The 20949-nt window shown below is 37.6% G+C and overlaps 1 long non-coding RNA gene across 1 annotated transcript in view; it reads left to right on the top strand.

Annotated features, from left to right (window-relative positions):
* The window catches only part of LOC124619884, a 48186-nt gene extending 28090 nt beyond the window's left edge, over positions 1 to 20096 (top strand). Inside the window, exon 2 of the long non-coding RNA XR_006980158.1 lies at positions 19640 to 20096. This is a non-coding gene — a long non-coding RNA (uncharacterized LOC124619884). The remainder of the gene's footprint in view (positions 1 to 19639) is intronic.
* The last annotated feature ends 853 nt before the right edge of the window (positions 20097 to 20949 follow it).

Genomic DNA, 20949 nt, shown 5'->3' with positions numbered 1-20949 from the left:
GTCTTGGCTAATGAAGAGATGTTACAGTTCCAGGCTTTTGCAGGTAAGCTATGCATTAGAAATTAAGTTTTTTATATTATGGGTATTACTCTAGTGTGCAGATTATTACATACCAATTGCATCTAGGAAAACTTTTAAAATAGTTATGCTGAATTTTGAGGATGACTAACAATTTTAGATGTTTGTTTTGCAAAATTTCCATTACTCTTTTGAAAACATAAGAAGCATCCTCAGCATATGCTGCAACAAAACTTTTTCTATGAAAAAGTATCTGAAACTGTGTGTCCACACATTGTATGCAAATATAATTTATCTTGGGTTTTTGGCTGCGCTTGCTGCATCCACAACTTTGAAGACATTTATACTGATTTCAGTATGTGCCTTTGGCAACTGAAATGATGTAGAAAATCTCATCGTTTTCAGGTGAGCAATTGAGCTGTAAGCATTTTGGTTTTTGGTAAAACTTAGAGTGGACATCATTGAATTTTTTGTGGTGTATTTACAATATATGTACACAGTAAGCCCTTGGCATAAAAATACTCCTCAGGGACATGACCATACATTTTCTGAATTTACCTTGGAAAACATTTAGAAGAAATGTGCATTTGAATAAGTTGTGAGAACGTGAGTGATAGGCTGCAATCTTACAACAATCTTTACTTGCATTTGCATTTGTTGGCTTTGCCAAATTGCCACATTTCATCCTAACCTAGATTCCTGCTGTGATGCATATCAGTCTGTCAAAACAACAATGCTTTTAGGACGGGGGATGGAGTGGGAGCAAAATTGCTAGTTACATAGTGTCCACTTCTTGTATTCTCACCCCCACCACTCTTCTGCAATGTGTGTGTGTGTGTGTGTGTGTGTGTGTGTGTGTGTGAGAGAGAGAGAGAGAGAGAGAGAGAGAGATAGAGAGAGAGAGAGAGAGAGAGAGAGAGAGAGAGAGAGAGGGGGGGGGGGGGGTCAGGCAGAGAAATGCACGAGGTGCCCACTGTGTAAAAAGCGATTTTGCTTGCACCTCCTCCCCCCTCCTCAAATTGTTTTAGTGTTGATAGACTGATATGCAGTGCAGGCAGAATCTAAGTTAGTCTGTTGGTGCTGGCATCTAGTGGATCACTCTGAAAGTTATCTCTGCACTTTCTATAGACAGCAAAGTTTAATAAAGCAGATACACTGTGTCTGAAGTTAATTTTGTTGGTATGTAATTAACAGATCATTTTGTCTTTCATACTGAAAAAGCTAAATAATAAAGTATCTTCACAAGCCTCCTCCATAACTTTCAAGAATTTTTATACAGTTCACAGCTTAACCTATAGTCTCAGACCTAGTACTGAGGTTATGTTGTATACAAATTTTCATGATGTTATTGTCTTTAATGTACTGGTGAGACTAATTTGTTTAAGTAATTGACATTTTCAGGTGTGAAGTGTGGCATGGTCAGAAACTATAAAGAAGTTGTAGGGGATGGTGGACACTCTTTAAATATGATGAACATGCAATGGAAAATGCTATTGCAGAGCACAGGAGAGGTGGCAGAAATATAAGGTAAACAGCGGAAGAGTATGGTGTTTCAAGAACTACACTGTCAAATAGGGCAATTCAAAAATTAAAAAAGAAACATGGGGGTTAGCAGGTTTTAAGTGAGGAGCATGAAAAATTAATAGTAGAAAGAATTTTCACTTTTGCAGAGTGAGGGGAACTTCCTCAAAGTGGTGATATTAGGGACACAGTAAAATTTTTTTTTGATTCAAATGGATATCATATGAAGAAATTCAAGAACAGTAGACCTGGGAAGGATTGCATTCAGAATCTCTTTCATCAACATCCTCATCTCACATTTTCTGTTTCAGAAGATGTGACGAGATCAGGTACAGCTGTTGATGAAGACTGCCCCATTGTATACTTCAAAAACTTGGTAGCTAATGTGAAATACATTCCTCCAGAAAGGATTCTAAACAGTGATGAAACAAATTTCGCAGATGACTGGGTCTTCCAGGGTCCTTGTAAGAACAGGATGATGACATACAGAAAGAGTTATTGACCACAGCAAACAGTCAACCAGTGTATTGTCTGCTGTGTCTGGAAATGAAGAAATGCTCCTCCCCCCCCCCCCCTGCCCTCATGTCTCCTCCCCCAGTTTATTGTGTATAAGATTGTGAGCCCAAGACTATCCAACTTGGGCAGAAGGTGGTTTTGATGGCTATTACTATGGAGCAAGTAAACCTGCTTGGTTTGACATGCAATTATTTGAAGAATGGTTTGTCAAATTAGCTCTGCCATGCTCGGGAAGATTTGATGGAAGAAAAGTTGTTATAGGGAATGGTCTTCCAAGTCATCTCTCCCAGGAAGTGATAAGTTTGTGTCACTCATAGCGCTGCCTCCAAATTCTAGACATTTTACATGGCCCCTAACTGTTGTGTATTTAGGCCCATTAAAACAGCATGGAGGGTTGTTTTGGTGAAGTTGAAGAAACTGTCCAAGTGCTGTTTGCCTAAAGTCCAGTAATAATAATAATAATAATAATAATAATAATAATAAAAATAAAAAGAGCATGTGTCATTATACCATTAGATCCTGCGAAAGTGCTGCAGAAAATTCCAATGAGAGTTCAGCACTCCAAGTCTGAGTCCACTAGAAGCACAGGTAGGAAACTGATTTTCCAACCAGATATGAGCATTTTGCCTGCAGATTTTGACCTGAGTATTTCCACAACTTCTACCACCCATAACAGTATTTTCAAACACCAGTCTTCCACTAATACCCAACAGGTTGAAGTGTTACCAGTAATGGGAGAGAGGAGAAGCAGTGATGGAGACATTCAAATTCATGCAGTTACAAAGGGAAGTAGTGAAGTGAAACCTCAATTTGCACTATCAGCAAGGGGACAGACCAGACTTTATTATGATGGAATTCATCACAGAAGAAGAAGACCATTGAACAAAACTCTGTGTGTGAGAAATAATGGGCATACAAAAGGATAAGATGATTTAAATAAAATGTCAATGGAAAAAATGACAGTGTTCCATTTCCCTGAAGTACCTGACAACCGAGATGTTCTGTACACAAATATAGTATGGAAAATTGATGTGTATCCAGACACTGGGGAGAGGAAGGTTTCTCTCCCCAACACTGCTGAAGAATCTTGATGTTACAAAAGTCAAGTAAGTGAAAATTAGCAATGAACAGTATAGCAAAGCTGCCTATAGATTTTTAAGATTATTTATTTCATGTATTAGTGTATTAAAATTCTCACATTTTCAGGAAAAGGTTCTGAATGTAACATAAAAATATTCTCTACCAAACTTCGTTATATAGTGGTCTGGACTACAATAAACAGTTTTCTACTTACTACACTTTGTTGTGTTATTTCCCTTTTTAAAAAAGCAAAATCTCTGTTGCACTTCACCTCCATAGTGAACTAAAGGTTCATTGCAGCACAAATGTGGGGCAGGGAGTGAAGTAGGACAGTTCTTCACCCCACAGAAAGTCCCTCTAATTAATATATGTGACAAATGAGAACACATAGTGTAACACATCGTTAGAAATTACATATTTAACGTTTCATAAAGTATGGAAACAAAATTGATGGGTAAATCTACTAAAAACCTTGAAAGAATGTGTGTATATACAGGATGAGTCACTAACTATTGCCACTTAGAATAACTCCGAAGGGACAAATGTTGCAGGCGACAAGAGGGACCATAATATGATGGTTTTTTGTTGCTAGGTTGGGTCACGTCAGATGTATGAAGGTCAACTTTGTTTTTTTAAATGGGATGCTATAGTTGGGTACTTCCCATGTGAAGTTGCTAGTCTCTCATCGGGTGTCTCCCCAGGTGGCGGATTGGGGAACGTTCACCAGATATGGTGGACACCAGGGAAATAAAATATGTGGGGCGGACCAAAACTAGCAAAACAACTGCTGCCTTGCAGTTGGGAGTTGGGTCTCCAAAGGCTAAAGGTAGAAAACCTTGATTAAAAATCACCCGTCCCCCGGTAGGGGTTGGATGCAGAGTTGACAGCCCGCTCTGTGAAAAAGCAATTGTTGCGAAACTTCTACAAAGTGAAGTCGGACGGATGAAGGAAGACGGACCTGGCATGGGATAGAACAAAGAGGATGGAATACAAGTGAATGCAAGAGGGAAAATAAGGAAGAAGAGAAATGTAAGGTGTAAATCAGATCTATATATTGGTACTTGGAATGTGAGATCCCTATATCGACCAGGAGCACTGAAAGTAATGTTGGATCAAATAATGAATCTGAAGCAAAGTGTAATAGCATTACAAGAAATTAGAAGGACAGGGAGTGGGCTTTTAGGAAAGCTGCAGCGAAAGAAATCATGAGCTGGGGACAGGATTTGTTGTACACCAGCAATTAAAGCATTTGGTAATAGGGTTTACACACATTAGTCCAAGATTATCAACACTCAGGATAAAGGGGAAATTCTTTAACTATTCCCTAGTTAATGCCCATGCACCAACAGAAGAAGAGAAAGAAGTATTCTATGAATCTTTGGAAAGAGTTTATAATGAGTGCCCAGGGCATGATGATAAAATAATAGCCAGAGACCTAAATGCTCAGGTGGGGAAAGAACAGATTTATAGACCGATAATTGGCCCTCACAGCAAACATGCAACAAGTAATGAGAACAGAACAAGGCTTATACTGTTCGCAGCACCTAGAAACACGGTAATAGGATCAACACTGTTCCCACATAAAGAAATACATGAATGAACATGGAACTCACCGGATGGAAACACAGTAAACCAGATCGTCCATGTGTTGACAGATTTGAGACACAAATCAGACCTATTGGATGTGAGGAGTCTCAGAGGCTCAAAGATAGATACAGATCATTTTCTGGTATGAGCATGGGTGTAGGCAAGGATTATAATATAACAACTTTAGAATCAGTGGAAGTTAGAGAATACTATCAGGAGAAGATAACTGAGATTCTGGAAAACATTGGAGAATATAACAATATCGAAGATCAGTGGGAAGCGATAACAAAGACGGTGGAGACATTGGGAAGAGAGATACTTGGAATTGGGACAAGACAAGTAAGACCATCATGGTTTGACACTAAAGCAAAATAGTAACTTAAGAAAAGAACAAAGCATATAGAAGGACATTGCAATCACACTGTACGAGGAGGATAGTAGAAGAATACAAAGAAAACTGGAGGATTGAAAAGAGGACTCACCAAAGAAAAAAGAGAGAATGGATGAAAGGAAGTGTCAAAGAAATGGAGCTCATGAGAAGCAAAAATGAAATAAGAAAATTTTGTAGGGAGGTGAATGTGGCACGGAAGCCTTTTGATAGTAAAACAAGCTTAATAAGAGATGAGACAGGGAATATAATAAGTGAAGAGAAGGGAATTAGCGAAAGATCGCAGGTATTTTGATTGTCTACTCAACCCTTGAATAACTACACCAGGGAATCCAGCAGAAATGAATGGGGAAGAGGATCCAGACAACAACATTACCCCACCAAATATAGAAGAAGTGAAAACTGCCATGAAGAAATTGAAAAACCACAAGGCGGTAGGACAAATGGATTCCAGCAGAACTGTTTAAGCAAGGAGGCAGAGAGCTGGAATGAAGCCTTCTGAAAATGGTCACCAGAATATGGGAAGAGGAGAAAATGCCCCAACAATGGAGGGTATCATATGCCCTATATATAAGAACGGAGATAAGATGGAGTGTGGCAATTACAGAAGGATCACACTACTTAATTTGGGATATAAAATATTCTCTAATATACTATTCGACAGAATACTCCCAATCATACAGAGGGCGACGGGGCCGTGCCAATGCGGATTCCTTCCTGGGAAGTCAAGTATAGATCAAATATTCACCTTAAGACATATCCGGGAAAAAACAAACGAATATGGGGTTGGCATGCATCACCTCTTTATAGATTTCAAAGCAGCTTATGATAGCATAAATAGAGAGCAGTTATATCAAGTTCTAGATGAAATGCAATGCGGATTCCTTCCTGGGAAGTCAAGTATAGATCAAATATTCACCTTAAGACATATCCGGGAAAAAACAAACGAATATGGGGTTGGCATGCATCACCTCTTTATAGATTTCAAAGCAGCTTATGATAGCATAAATAGAGAGCAGTTATATCAAGTTCTAGATGAACTGGGAATCTCGAGAAAGGTGGTAAGGCTGGTGAGAATGACAATGAGTGAAACACAAGGTAGTGTAAGAATAGGAGGAATGATGTCTAATACATTGAGTATTAAAAACGGAGTGTGACAAGGTGATGCATTGGCATGTCTTCTCTTCAATGCCACCCTAGAGAAGGTGATGAGAAACGCAAACCACCTGCATTAGGAAACAATCTTCTATAAATCAGTGCAGATACTGGCCTATGCAGATGACATAGTCTATATACTTAAATGTGTACTCTTAACCAAAGCTAATCTCTGCAATCTCCACACAAGTGCAGACTGTCACAACTATAACACAAGGAACAAGAATGATCTCCACATAGAACAAGTAAGAAGAACACAAACTCAGAAGCATGTAAGCCACATGGGCATTGAGCTCTATAATGCACTGCCTCAGTACATTAAAGATTTAAAGGACAATACAAATTTTAAATTGGAACTTAGAAAATTTTTAATTGATAAATGTTGCTACTCAGTAAACGAATATCTTGAAGACCAAGAAAATGACTTTACAAACTAAACTAACCTCCAAAATTTTCTATCTTTGTTTGTTTCAGCTTTTATTATACTTTACCATCTATAGAACTAGTTACATATTGTTACTGAGAAACAAATTACTATAAACCATTTATGTGGAAAGAAGCTGTAAGTTTGCTGTCATTCATTATAGACAATTTCATTTTGTACATTCTATATTTTAATTTCTGTGTATGACAAATCCAGTTGTAGACAATTTCATTTTGTATATCCAATATTGTTTATTTATATGTATGACAAGTCCAATATCGTTTGTACGATGACACAGATGCTAAATAAATAAATAATAGCAAGAACCCAAAAAGCAATGGAAGAGACATTTACAGCTCTCGAACAGGCTAGTAGGAACATGGGGTTAATTATTAATAAACAAAAAACAAAATATATGGCAGCTGGAAAAGCACATAGAGAAAATATGCCAAATGCAATAACAATGGGCAATTATACGTTTGAGAGAGTTGAACATTTCAAGTACCTGGGCTCGACAGTTATGCATGTAAATGATACCTCCTATGAAATTAAGCAGAGATTAATACTAGCCAATAGAGCCTATTTTGCCCTAACAAGACTTCTATCCTCAAGGCTCCTAACTTGTACCACTAAATTAACTATCTATAAATCGCTTATACAACCAGTGCTTGCATATGCCTCTGAAGTGTGGACGTTAACAACTAAAGATATTGAAACACTGGATGCATTTGAAAGAAAGGTACTCAGACGAATTATCGGCCCAATCTGTGAAAGAGGAAGATGGAGGAGGAGATACAACCATGAGTTGTATATCATATACAAAGTCTAACCCATCAGAAGGATAGTGAAATCCTCCAGATTGAGGTGGGCAGGACATGTGGCTCGCATGAATGATACAGAAGTACCAGAAAGAATATTACAAGGCAAGCCAGGAGGGCAGAGAGGACGTGGTTGACCAAGAGCCAGATGGAAAGATGGAGTAATTGAAGATCGTAGGAAGATGGGTATAGAAACTGGAGAGTATTGGCAAAGGACTGAGAGAAATGGAAGGAAATTGTATAAGAGGCCAAGGCTCATCATGAGCTGTACGGCCAATAAAAAAGAAGAAGAAAGTTTGGTACTTATTTTCTGATAGCGGCTATCAAAATGAATCCAATGATGTGTAAAAGTAAGGTCTTTGAAGGTCAACAAAGGTCAAAAAGGTGGCATGAACGTCCATTTACAGAGAGTGTTTGAAGTGATGACCATCGGTATCAATGCAGTGCTGCAATCTTCTTATCATGGATTGAGTGGTATTCCGTATCACATTGGCACTTATAGCAGCACATGCTCTCACAATTCTCTCTTGTATATCGTGCAAATAGTAAATATTTGCCGAATACAGCATATCCATCTAACATGCCATTGATTTTGTTTGCAATACAACACTAATAGGAATGGTAAGACTAGTATCGTTGAATCAAGCAAATGTGAATGACGTATTCCTGCGAAGAACAAGTCGATATGCTTCTCATTTACAGAGAATGCCAATGAAATTCAGTGACAGCTAGAGATGTATACGCTGAAAGGTATCCTCAACATACTCACCCTACACATTGTACATTTAAATATGTGAATGATAAATTGAGAACAACTGGATCTTTAATCCATCAGAAACATATCTGGCAAAGGACAGCCACTAATGAGGAAACAGAAATTGGTACTCTTGCCACTGTGGTTCTAGATCCTTGTGTTAGTTTGCATCAAATTGCAAGGGACTCTGGTATGAGCCAGAGTACTAGTGTTCATGTTATGCATCACCATAAATATTATCCTTACCATATCAGTCTCCACCAAGAATTAACTGGTAGGGATTTTTTGCATCAGATTGAATTCTGCCGATGGGCTCAACTTCAGATTCAGAGGGATGACACATTTATTAATCTGATTTTATTTACTGATGAGGCTACATTCATGAAGCATGGAAATGTTAATTTGCACAACATGCATTATAGGGCAACTGAAAATCCATGTTGGCTGTGGCAAGTTGCACACTAAAAGCCAGTGTCGGTGAATGTATGGTGTGGGATTCTGGAGGGCAGAATTATAGGCCCCTATTTCATTGAAGGAAATCTTAATGATAGGAAGTACACCACATACCTGCAAGAAACATTAGGTCTGTTATTGGAAGAAATACCTTTAGGAACAAGGAACAGACTGTGGTATCAACATGATGGGTGTCTGGGACATTTTTCGCTGATGACTAGAAACGAGTTGCAGAGACAATTCCCAAATCGTTGGATTGGATGAAGAGATGTGTCGTGGCCGGCTTATTTGCCTGACTTGACGCCTCTGAATTTTTCGCTGATGACTAGAAACAAGTTGCAGAGACAATTCCCAAATCGTTGGATTGGATGAGGAGATGTGTCGTGGCCGGCTTATTTGCCTGACTTGACGCCTCTTAATTTTTGTTGTGGGGATTAGTGGAAGACATTGTTTATAAAGACATTCCAACTACACCTGAAGATATGTGAGAGAATTGTCATAGCATGTGCTTCAATAAGTGCCGATGTGATAAGGAATACCACTCTATCCATGATAAGAATATTGCAGCACTACATTGATACCAGTGGTTATCACTTCGAACACCTTCTGTAAATGGACGTTCATGCCACCTATTTGACTTTTGTTTGGATTCATCTTGATAGCTGCTATCAGAAAATAGGTACCAAACTATAGCATCACATTTAAAAAAACAAAGTTGACCATACGTCTGAAGATTATATATAAGAGTGATTATAATTAGAAGAAAAATAAATAGTTACAAACTGTAGCAATAGATGGAGCTGTAAGTGCCATAATTTAATAGTGGTCAACTACATATGATGAAAGAATCATACAACAATGCCTAAGCTGTATGTTTGATGTTAAACAAACTATACTACTCAGTGTACATGGGTGTATAGGTGTGATACAGTTAGTTACAAAAGCCCATCCACCATGGCAAGGTCATATTAAATTGTATGGGAAGAATTGGTTTTTAATTGTCCTGAGGCCAAGAACCGCATAAAAAGCATCAATCAAACTCAAACTGGATTATTAATGTCCGTGTGACTGGAGCAAAACATGTTCAATATGCTGACCACCATTTTCTGCAACAAGTTGAAATTGAGAAACAGCGTGTTCCACAACTGATCCAAAGTGTTTCTGGGACCACCTTCAGAATGTGTTGCACAGTGCATGCCTTCAATGCAGCTAAGTTTCCAATTGGAACACTGAACACATCTTTCAGATAGCCCCACAGCCAGAAGTCGCACAGATTAAGACCAGGTGATCAGGATGGTCTTGGCTGTAGGGAAATGGCAGCTGATAAGTCTAGCATTCCTGAAATGGCACTTCAGCAGCTGCTTAACTGGATTTGTAATGTATGGAGATGTGTCATCTTGCATAAAAGTGATCCCCTCCACATATCCACACTGTTGGAGAGGGGGAATGATGTGGTTGCACAAAAGACACTCATAACACGTACCAGTGACAGTACAGGTAACAGGACTGGAAGCACCTGTCTCTTTGAAAAAATATGGCCCCATGATAAATGATGTAAACATGCACCGTACAGTGACCTCTTCAGGATGAAGTGGTACCGGTTGATTTCCATGTGATTTTCTGTTGCCCATTTTTGACAATTCTGTGTACTGACATATCCTGTCAGATGGAAGTGTGCCTCATCTGTCCACAAAATCTTCCATGGCCAATCATTGTCCACTTCCAAGTGAGCAAAAAATTCTAAAGCAAAGGTCTCTCTGGCTGGCAAGTCAACAGGAAGCAACTCATGCACATGGGTAATTTTGAATGGTTAGCAAAGAAGAATGTTTTGTAGGATTTTACGCACCGTGCTCACGGGTATGTCCAGTGTTCGTGCAACTCTCCATGCAATACATATCTGCACACCACCACTCGTTTGCTCCTGCATTGCTGTGGCCACTGCTTCCATTGATGTTGATTCAATTTGTTTTCTCCCTCTACCAGGTTGCACACCAAACGAACCCGTCTTTTGGAATTTCAGAATGATTTTCTCCAGACCCATGGCAGTCATTGGACCAACTCCTTTTTTCATTCCCTTCAGTGTCCAGAACTTCTAAATAGCAATGTATACACAGTCATCATTCTTGTAATACAGCTTTACAAGCGGGATGTAATCCTGCATTGAGAGAGTGATGGCGAACGTCGCAAATGTGAAAGGAGGAAGAGCTGTGTACCCAGCATATTTATACCAACTTCAATGGGTTGTGCGCATAACAGCTATTTTCATTTACATATTCTAACAGATACAGCACCATCTGTTGATCAATTTTCACACTATGTTTTTCTTATGTCATAAGTTTTCTCCCTTCTTCGATAATATTCTGATATATTTTGACGTCATTCTGACCAGTGGTGCTATTTCTGCAGCATTTTGAAAGTTTAATTATAATCACCCTGTGTGTATGTGTCATCATATAGTATGGAAACAAAATTGATATGACACAGCTGAATAAGTAATTGTGAGAAAAAGACATATAATGCCAGTAACTATATTTGCACTTCCAGGTAAACTACATCGAACACAACAACCGAGGAACATTATGTGACACACGTAAACTCAGAGTGTACAATAGCGCCAGAGAGGTCTATTGTATTTCACATGATGCACTTTGCCGCAATCTCACACGAAATATATTGTTCACACAATTCCAACACCCCCCTTTCAACATATATTTTGTAGTTTGCCTTCACAAGATAAACCAAATAGCCCCACAATCTTTTCAAACTTCTCTTTGTCCTAGGGTTTTGTCAAAAGATCAGTGGACATGTTTTCTGTGTGCAGCAATGTTCTGTTGCTCTATATAGTCTCGAATAAAATGGTGCCTTCTATCAATATGTTTTGTCCTAGCACTAGTGAAATCATTTTTAGCTAGGTTAATGGTTCCTTTATTGTCACAGAAGATCATTGTAGTTTCCACGATAAAATTGGGTTTTATTTCTCATATTAATGTTCTTAGCCATGATGCTTCCTGTGTGGTGTAAGATAGTGCCATATAATTGACCTCTATGGTACTCAATGCAACAGATTTTTGCTTTTGACAGGGCTAGGAAATGAGGCCACCCATTAATTTAAAGCAGTAGCCAGTAGTGGAGTACCTATCTCCCAATTCACTCCCCCAGTCCGCATCACTGTAGCTTTCTAGTTTTGCATTACCTCTCTATGGTATCTTAATTTGTGGTTTGAAGTTCCTCTTAGATATTGTAATATCCTTTTTAGAGCTTTCCAGTGCTTTTCCTTTGGGTTTCTGCAAAATCTGCTCACTGCATTCGTGGCAAGAGCAAAGTCGGATCATGATGTTTGAGACCAATATAATAGACTCCCAACTGCTTCTAAGTATGTAACATTCTTATCACGTCTCATTTATACTTAACTTCACTCCTACTTCCATTGGAGTAGTTATGAGTTTACAATCACTTATACCAAATTTCTTTAAGATTTTTGATTTATGCTCAATTCTTGTCTCTATTCATCCTTAGTGATGTGCATACATAAATTACATTTAACTTCTCCAAAATCATGCACCTTAAACTTGGTTTGCAGATGTTTCTTAAAAATTCTCAATTGGCTTTTGTTTGCAGTCAGGATAAAGAAGTTGTCCACCCATGTTGTCATTATTATTCTTATTATTATCTCTTCTCTTCCTCTTTTATAGTATACACTGGGATCTGCCTTAAGATTCCTTCATATTCATATTTATTAGAGTTTTATGTAGACATCAATTCCAGCAATGTCCACTCTTAAGTCCGTAAATACTTTTTTGCAAACGGCAAATCCTTTCCCTTTCTGATCTGGTTTTCATGACTTCTTTTGGAGGAATGACATATATCTCCTCGTCCAATTTTCAATTTAAATATGCTGTTTTTACATCCATATGATGAATTGTTAAATTTTGTTTTGTTGCCAAGGCAGAAAAATATCTCAGTGAGGCACAGTTGACTACAGATGAAAAAGTTTCTTTGTAATCTACCCCTTGTTTTTGCGAATATTCTTTGATTACAAGTTGTGCTTTATGTCTTGGTGATGAATTTTCGGGCTCTTCAAAGTGAATACCCACCTTGCCTGTAATGATTTCTTATATGCTGGTATATTTACCCATTCAAATGTTTCGTACTGAGATAAAGATTCCAATTCCCTCTTAATCACTTCTTTCCATTCTTGAGAGTTTGTGCCGCTCATTGCTTCTTCTGCTGTTGCTGGCTCATCATTAAAAGACTGGGCTGCATACATCTCAAAACCTGGATATTCTTTCAGCTTGTGATGAAGCAAGCTTGTTTTGCCATCTGCTTCCTTAAAATTCATTTTTTTTTTGTTTTTGAATTAATTACCATTAACATATATGAGTATAATCTGCATTTTCATAAAAGGGAAAGATTGGCCTTCAGTTTGAGAGAATATAACACCAGATCTAATTTTGTGCTTAGTTTTATGCATGTAACTGATTTTATAATTTATTTTGACTATTCCTAGATAGTATCTTTTGTTATAGGGTGAAACCAGTAATTGTTTCATACCTTGAAGTCTATTGCTGACGTATAAACAAATATAAATTCTGTACTAATTATAAACATTTGGAAGATGAAATACTGGAAATCTTAAAGTATCTCTTCAAAAACATGTTAGCAAAACCAGCCATTCATTAATTCCAAAGTAATTTTCAGTTTCATCAAAAGCAGTGTTTGCATAATGATATCTGTTAATTTCCTCATTTAAACAAATAATCCTGCCTAACTTGTAGTAGAAGAAACTGTTAAAAAGAACCAATTTTTGATGTATTCAGTTAATTTATTCAGTTAAGTTTTAATTGTAATTTCTGTAAATTTAACTTCAGACAATGTGTAATTTCAGCAACTATTATTGTGAGGATATATAAGGGCCCGATTTTTTGGTCACGAGACAGTCACTCCACAGCTGAGTTTCAGACAAGAAACCTGTGTTAGTTAGAACAGCAACAATGTTTCAACTTAACTGTGAAATAAGTGTTACACAATTAGGCAGTGTGTTAAAACAATGAGAGTGTCTGCTCCATAGGTACTTTTCTATTCTTCAAGAACATGTGAATTATGTGGTTACGCTTTTACTGCTCATAGATGTTCAACAGTAAACTATTGTAGCAGTATGTGGATGTTCGCCTGAACATATAAATGAGGTTTATTGAAGGTTAAACAATAGTGCACTGGCCATACAACTGTGTATTATTGGGGGGTTGTAAACAGTGAAAGTAAAAGAGTTGCATGCCCACCCCCTATTTTTTCTGCCGTTACATCGACACTGAGGACAATCAACAAAGAGAGAAAGCAGGGAACGTTGTCACAGGTTTTGGTATGCAAGAAGAGTGCCTTACATTGTTCTCTTCATTTTGTTCATCCTCAAACTCATTGATCGTAAATAGTCTCCATTTACGTTTGACTGTGCTCTTCCTGTTTTTCACTTTCTCTTTCTTCACATAAGGTTTCACTCTTGGAACTAGTTGCATTTAACTTGGTAGTCTTGCCCTCTTCAGAGTCCTTCCTACTTTCAAAGAATACTACATTTTTGTGTGCAACTATCCTTTTACTCAATGGATCCATTTATCTGTAGCCCTTTGAATCCTCACAATAATATACAAAAATATACTTTTTAGCTTTTGGGTCCCATTTTCCTCTCAGCTGTTTAGGAATGTATCCCATTGCATCACACCCAAAAACCCTTATGTTGCTTAGGTCAGGTTTCCTGCCAATATCTCATAGGGGGTTCCATTCCTTAATGCTTTTGTAGGTGATCTATTGTTCAAATATATGGTCGTTGGTACCTCCTCTGCCCAGAAATCTTTTCATAATCCAGCATCAGTTATCATGCTCCTTGCTTTTTTTGACAATGGTCCTATTAGCCCTCTCAGCAACCCAATTTCAAGATAGGCTGTACCTTGTGGTAGTTTGATGCCTGATTACCATTTTTGCAAGAAGTGTCTTCAATTTCCGGTTAATATGTTCACTCCTGTTACCAGACCTGATGATCTTAATCTCCTTTCCCATCCACCTTCCGACCATATTATGATATTCCTCAAAAGTGTCACTCACTTGGTCTTTGGAACGAAGAAAATAAACATGAGTACATTGTGAATAATCATCAATAAGTGGAAGAAAGTAACAACTCTCACCTATGGATTCACACTCCATTAGGCCACATACATCTGTATGGATTAACTGAAAGACCACTGCAGATTTACTTTTACTAGTCTGAAAAAGCAGCTGCAATTGTTTTCCTTTTATTCATATTTGAAAAGGGACATTGGATACACTATAATTCTGTATTCCCTTTACCATATCCTTCGTTAAAGACAGACTCTTTCTATTTTGGTGTCCAAGTCTGTGGTGCCATAAAAAACTTTCTGCTAAGTATACTGAATGACTAACATTCCTAGGTTTACTGTCAATGGTGTCCAGCTTAAAAGTACACCTGCAGTTTGTGGTATAGTGACTGTCATTGCTGCTCTTGATCATGGGGTCCTGGGTTCAATTTCTGGCCGGGTTGGTGATTTTCTCTATTGGGGACTGGGTGTTTGTGTTATCCTCATCATCATTATTCATGACAGTGGTGAGAGTGCGTTGTGTAAAAATTGGACTGTGTCAAAATTGGAACTTTGTATGGGTGCTGATGACTGCACAGTTGAGTGCCGCACAAACCAAACCAATTTAAAAATACCCCTTTTGTTACTTGATGTAGTTACATCATCACCATTTTCATTGATTACTCTTGCTCCATAGTCAAATTAAGTCGGGTGATACTGAAGGAATTAGATTAGGAAATGAGACACTTAAAGTAGTAAAGAAGTTTTGCTATTTGGGGAGCAAAATAACTGATGATGGTCGAAGTAGAGAGGATATAAAATGTTGACTGGCAATGGCAAGGAAAGCATTTCTGAAGAAGGGAAATTTGTTAACTTCGAGTATAGATTTAAATGTCAGGAAGTCGTTTCTGAAAGTATTTGTATAGAGTGTAGCCATGTATGGAAGTGAAACATGGATGATAAATAGTTTGGACAAGAAGAGAATAGCTTTTGAAATGTGGCGCTACAGAAGAATGTTGAAGATTAGATAGGTAGATCACATAACTAAAGAGGAGGCATTGTATAGAATTGGGGAGAAGAGGAGTTTGTGGCACAACTTGACAAGAAGAAGGGACCGGTTGGTAGGACATGTTCTGAGACATCAAGGGATCTCAAATTTAGCATTGGAGGGCAGCATGGAGTGTAAAAATTGTAGAGGGAGACCAAGAGATGAATACACTAAGCAGATTCAGAAGGGTGTAGGTTGCAGTAAGTACTGGGAGATGAAGCAGCTTGCACAGGATAGAATAGCATGGAGAGCTGCATCAAACCAGTCTCAGGACTGAAGACAACAACAACAACAACAACAACAACAACAACTCTTGCTCCATGCATCTCAAAAGTGACTGTATTTCCCTTCTTGACAATTTCCTCTGCAGACAGTAGGTTAGTTGCAACATTTTTTACATAATGAACTTCATGTGCTGTAACAATAGTGGGTTAACAATTTACACTTACATGTAGGTTTAGTTTCCCAGCCAAATGACATTGGAGCTTGCTGCGATCAACGGTAGATATTCCCAAATGAGTCTTATCTTTAACATCATAAAGAAGAGATTTGTCTTTAACAATATGCAAAGATGCACCTGAGTCCAAAATCCATTCCAGTTGACAATTACCCACATCTCTAAAAGAATAGAAACATGGGAGTGGCTTACCTTTATTATTGGTCCCTCTCTCTGGGATAGCAGCAACATACCTCTTTTGCTGTGTGTCTGACATTGGGTTTACTTTTTGTCTACACTGAGATGCAATATGCCACTTGTTCTATCTATGGCAGCTCACTGATTTCTTCCATTTGTTTTTTGAATAAAGAGCAGATGCAGTTTCCTTCTCCAATACTTGACAGCTTGAAGTACTCTTTACATCCTCTGCACCTACGATTATGGGGCTGGAAAGCTCAGGTATACCGATCACAGTAACAGTGTTAAAGTGAAAATGATGTCCTGCCAACAGTAGTGTCCCTACCCACATGTCAGTGATATTCGTCTACACTCTCGCATTTTTTCAGCTGAGTGTTAATTAACTGACAAATAATCCTACTTTTCTTGTAAGACCTCCATCCTCAAATGCACTTTGTAATTTGTCCCAGACTTCTTTTGCCATCATAGCTTTTTCAGCGTGAACATAATTCACGAGTCAACCAGTAATATCAACTTTGATTTTGCTTTCCGTCATTTATGTAATATTCATAATATTTGAGTGTACCTTGTTGTTTTTGTTATGTATGAAGAAGACTATATTAAACATGGAGTGAATGTTAACTAAGAAGGATTCATACCAAAACTGGAAATAGCTGAACCATAAGTTGTATTGGCATATTGTAAATACATAGGAAACTTTGCAGTGGTGAACATAGACATGGGGCTAGCTCCAGATTGATCTGTTACTGTGGCCTTGTTTTTCAAAATTTGTTGGCTTTCTTAATTGACAACCATAATCACACATTTCAATCAAACTTAGACCTCAGGCTACTCTATAGATGAGTCACCACAACCAAGATTTTTAGGTAGGGGGGGAGTGCACACTATCACTGCACTCAAGAATATACTCCTGAGGGCTTGACTTCATGATGAGATCCACAAAATATTAATAAATTAGTAACTCATAGCTTTCTAAAGTCATCTGTTAATCCTGAAAGTATTCATCTGCTGAAGAGCAACATTTCTCCCAGAGAATATCATGTAACCTTCATTTTAAGGATGTAGATTGATACTGAACTTTTTGTATGAATTTGTTGAATTTTTGTGGAGATTAATAGTATAATTTCATTTAGTGTGCTTCTTGTGGGAAGAACAAAATAATCTTTGTTTCCTGTATTGTGTGACTAAAATGGTTCTCCTTAAATAATTTTCCTCCAAATATTATTGTATATATGTATAGTGACAGAACCAATAAAACTTTATTTCTAAAACAGTTGGTCACTTTGTACTGCATAGTATCCATACATCTAACCATTTCCTTCTAAAGCTTCAGTACCTGAGATACCCTCTGAATTTGCCCTTTATAGATTGTTTGAAAAGATCATCAAATGTGTTTGTATTTATATAATTGACTTAAATTTCAGTATCAGCTCAGACAGAAGGAAAATTAGGAACTTCTCTATGGACAGAAATAGTGCCTCTTCTGACAAATAGATGAAGTAGCAAAGATGGTCTACTTTCAATACACCTTTCTTTTGCTGTGAGAAGATATTCAAAAGAGAACACAGACAGAATAAAACATCACAATTTTTATTTGTTTTAAGTTATATTGTTGTGGCACACTGAACTGTAGCACAGCCTCAGGGGATAAATGCAATTGTCTACAGATTACTATCACATGTCTCACCTTTATCATTGCTTCTGTGCTTGTCTGGTTAGATTTTGCTGATATTTCTACGTATATATTTAAACACATCCAGTAAGTACGTTGGTTCATGCTAATTCTAATTCCTTACAATATTTGCTGAGTATGTACATATAACAGACCTACTATATTACTGTGTGCTTTTGTTGTATTTGTGGTCTACAGTATGAAGACTGGCTTGATGCAGTTCTCAAAGCTATTCTATCCTGTGAAAGTCGCTTCATCTCGGAATAACTGCTGCAATCTACATCCTCTTGAATTTGCTTATAGTTTGCATCTCTTGTTCTCTTTCAATGATGTTACACCTCTCTCTCTCTCTCTCTCTCTCTCTCTCTCTCTCTCTCACACACACACACACACACACACACACACACACACACACACACACTCTCTCTCTCCCCCTCCCTTTCTCCCTCTCCCCCCTCCCCCACCCCACCCCACCCCATCTCTCCCCCCCCCTCCCTCCTGCACCCCCTCCCCCTTTCAATACTCAAGTAATACCTTCTTTTAGTCAAATTGTCCCACAATTCTATTCAGTACCTCAGTATTAGTCACACCATCTACCTGTCTAATCTGTGGTATTTGAAAAGGTTCTATTTTTTCTTCTTGTGTAAACTGTTTATCATCCATGTTTTACTTCCACACATGGCTAGACTCCAAATACCTTCAGATACCACTTAACTTCAATTTATATTCACTGTTAACAGTTTATCTTCCTCAGAAATGCTTTTCTTGTCATTGTCAGACTAATTTCATATCCTCTCTACTTTGGTCATCATCAACTATTTTACTGTCAAAATAGCAAAACTTCTTTACTACTTTTACTGTCACATTTCCTAGTCTAATGTCCCCAGCATCAACTTATTTAATTTGGCATCATTCCAGTAGCCTTCTTTTCCTTTTGTTAATGTTTACCTTGTATCCTCTTTTCACGACACTGGCATTCCATTGCTCTTCATGGTCCGTTGCTGTCTCTGACAGAATGACAGTGTTGTCAGCAAACCTCAGAACATTTATTTCTTTTCCCTGAGTTTTAATTCCCTTTTCCAAATTTCTCATTGCTTCCCTTAATGTTTACCTTGTATCCTCTTTTCACGACACTGGCATTCCATTGCTCTTCATGGTCTGTTGCTGTCTCTGACAGAATGACAGTGTTGTCAGCAAACCTCAGAACATTTATTTCTTTTCCCTGAGTTTTAATTCCCTTTTCCAAATTTCTCATTGCTTCCCTTCACAGCTCGCTATATGTACTGTACAGATTGGAGTAACATTGGAGATAGGCTGCAATCCTACCTCACTCCCTTCTCAACCAATGCTTGACTCTTATAACTGCTGTCTGGTTCCTGTATAAGTTGTAATAGCCTTTCACTCCTTGTATTTTGCCCCTGCTACCTTCAGAATTTCAAAGAGTGTATTCATGTAAACTTTCTTGTGCTGTTTTGCCTGTTTCAGATACATTGCATCTGCAGCTTCTTCCAGAAGTGAGTCTGAAAAGTAACGTTTGTCTGTGAACAAAGTTGAGTGCAGGTGGTGTTCGTTTGTAGTTATTGAAAGTTAAATAACTGTTTCAGTGTAGTTGTGAATGTGTAATTTATTCAGCACAAGTACGTACTTCCTACATGTTTATGGCACTGGACTTGACTTGAATTTGAGAGGCTAGGATTTCAAATCCCTCTGCTCTCAGTCAGTCAGTCATCTTTGTTTAGGTATTCCTAAATCTCTTAAGGTGAATGCCAAGATGATAACATTGAGCTCTTGGTCAATTTGTCCAGTTCTGACACTATATAGGCTGACAATATGTTAATTCCTACAAATTTTTATGTGGATATTTCTATAATGTTTTGATGTTAATATACTATTGTTCAAAGCTCAGAGATGAGATGAATAAATAAAATTTCAATTAATTTTGTCTGATCTGATTTATTTTAAAAGAGTAACCATTTTACATGAGTTGCAAAATGTTTTTGTGATGTTTCCACTTATTAACTGCCAGGGGTAGACTGTGAACTTTAAAAATTAAATAATGTTCATTTTTTATGCAAGTTGAATTTCATGCTTGTCAAATCACCTACAGGAAAAGTTCCTGGGTACTTTGTAACTCTGAAGTACATTACATACTAAGTGTCCAGTCCAGTTTTTCGGAGTATACAAACAGCACATTATTGCTCAAGTAAGCCTTTTTGTAATGAGGTTACCTTGGTACAGGACGACATGATGCCAAAACACTTATAGAGAATTTTATGGAGTGAACAGCTGGCCTATACATTTGTTTGGCACTACTTTGCTGCTTTTATACTAATAGATGTGCACACTTCATGACAAAATACTGTATCTTCAATCATTTCAGTGTTATGAGTACATAACAATTGATCAATCTTTGAACCAGTGCCTAAGGTAACACTTTTTTTCAATTCTTTGTGATATCTTCTCTTGATGTACGGATTAATCATTCTCTAATTGCATTGTATAGTTGTATGAGAATAGGTTATTTTTCAAAATTTTTGGATGCTTATAAAACTATGTTTTCATAAGTTACTGATATGAATGTGTTGGATACATAACTTATTCGTAACACATCAGTGTTTATGGGTGACAGTTACTACCAAAGAGTAGATCATCCCCAAAATTCATTGCACATCAATGCAAATAAATTTGCATTTTTGAGAATTAATGGAAGCTACTGTTGTCCTACACATAATCTAATTTGTAGTTACTTCTAGTTTTTCCTTAAAGAAGAGTAGCCCTCTGTATTATTTACATTT

Source organism: Schistocerca americana, chromosome 6 (assembly GCF_021461395.2).
Source record: "Schistocerca americana isolate TAMUIC-IGC-003095 chromosome 6, iqSchAmer2.1, whole genome shotgun sequence".
Lineage (NCBI taxonomy): Eukaryota > Metazoa > Arthropoda > Insecta > Orthoptera > Acrididae > Schistocerca > Schistocerca americana.
Note: the sequence above shows the minus strand (reverse complement) of the source record. Positions and strands in the feature narration are given on the sequence as shown.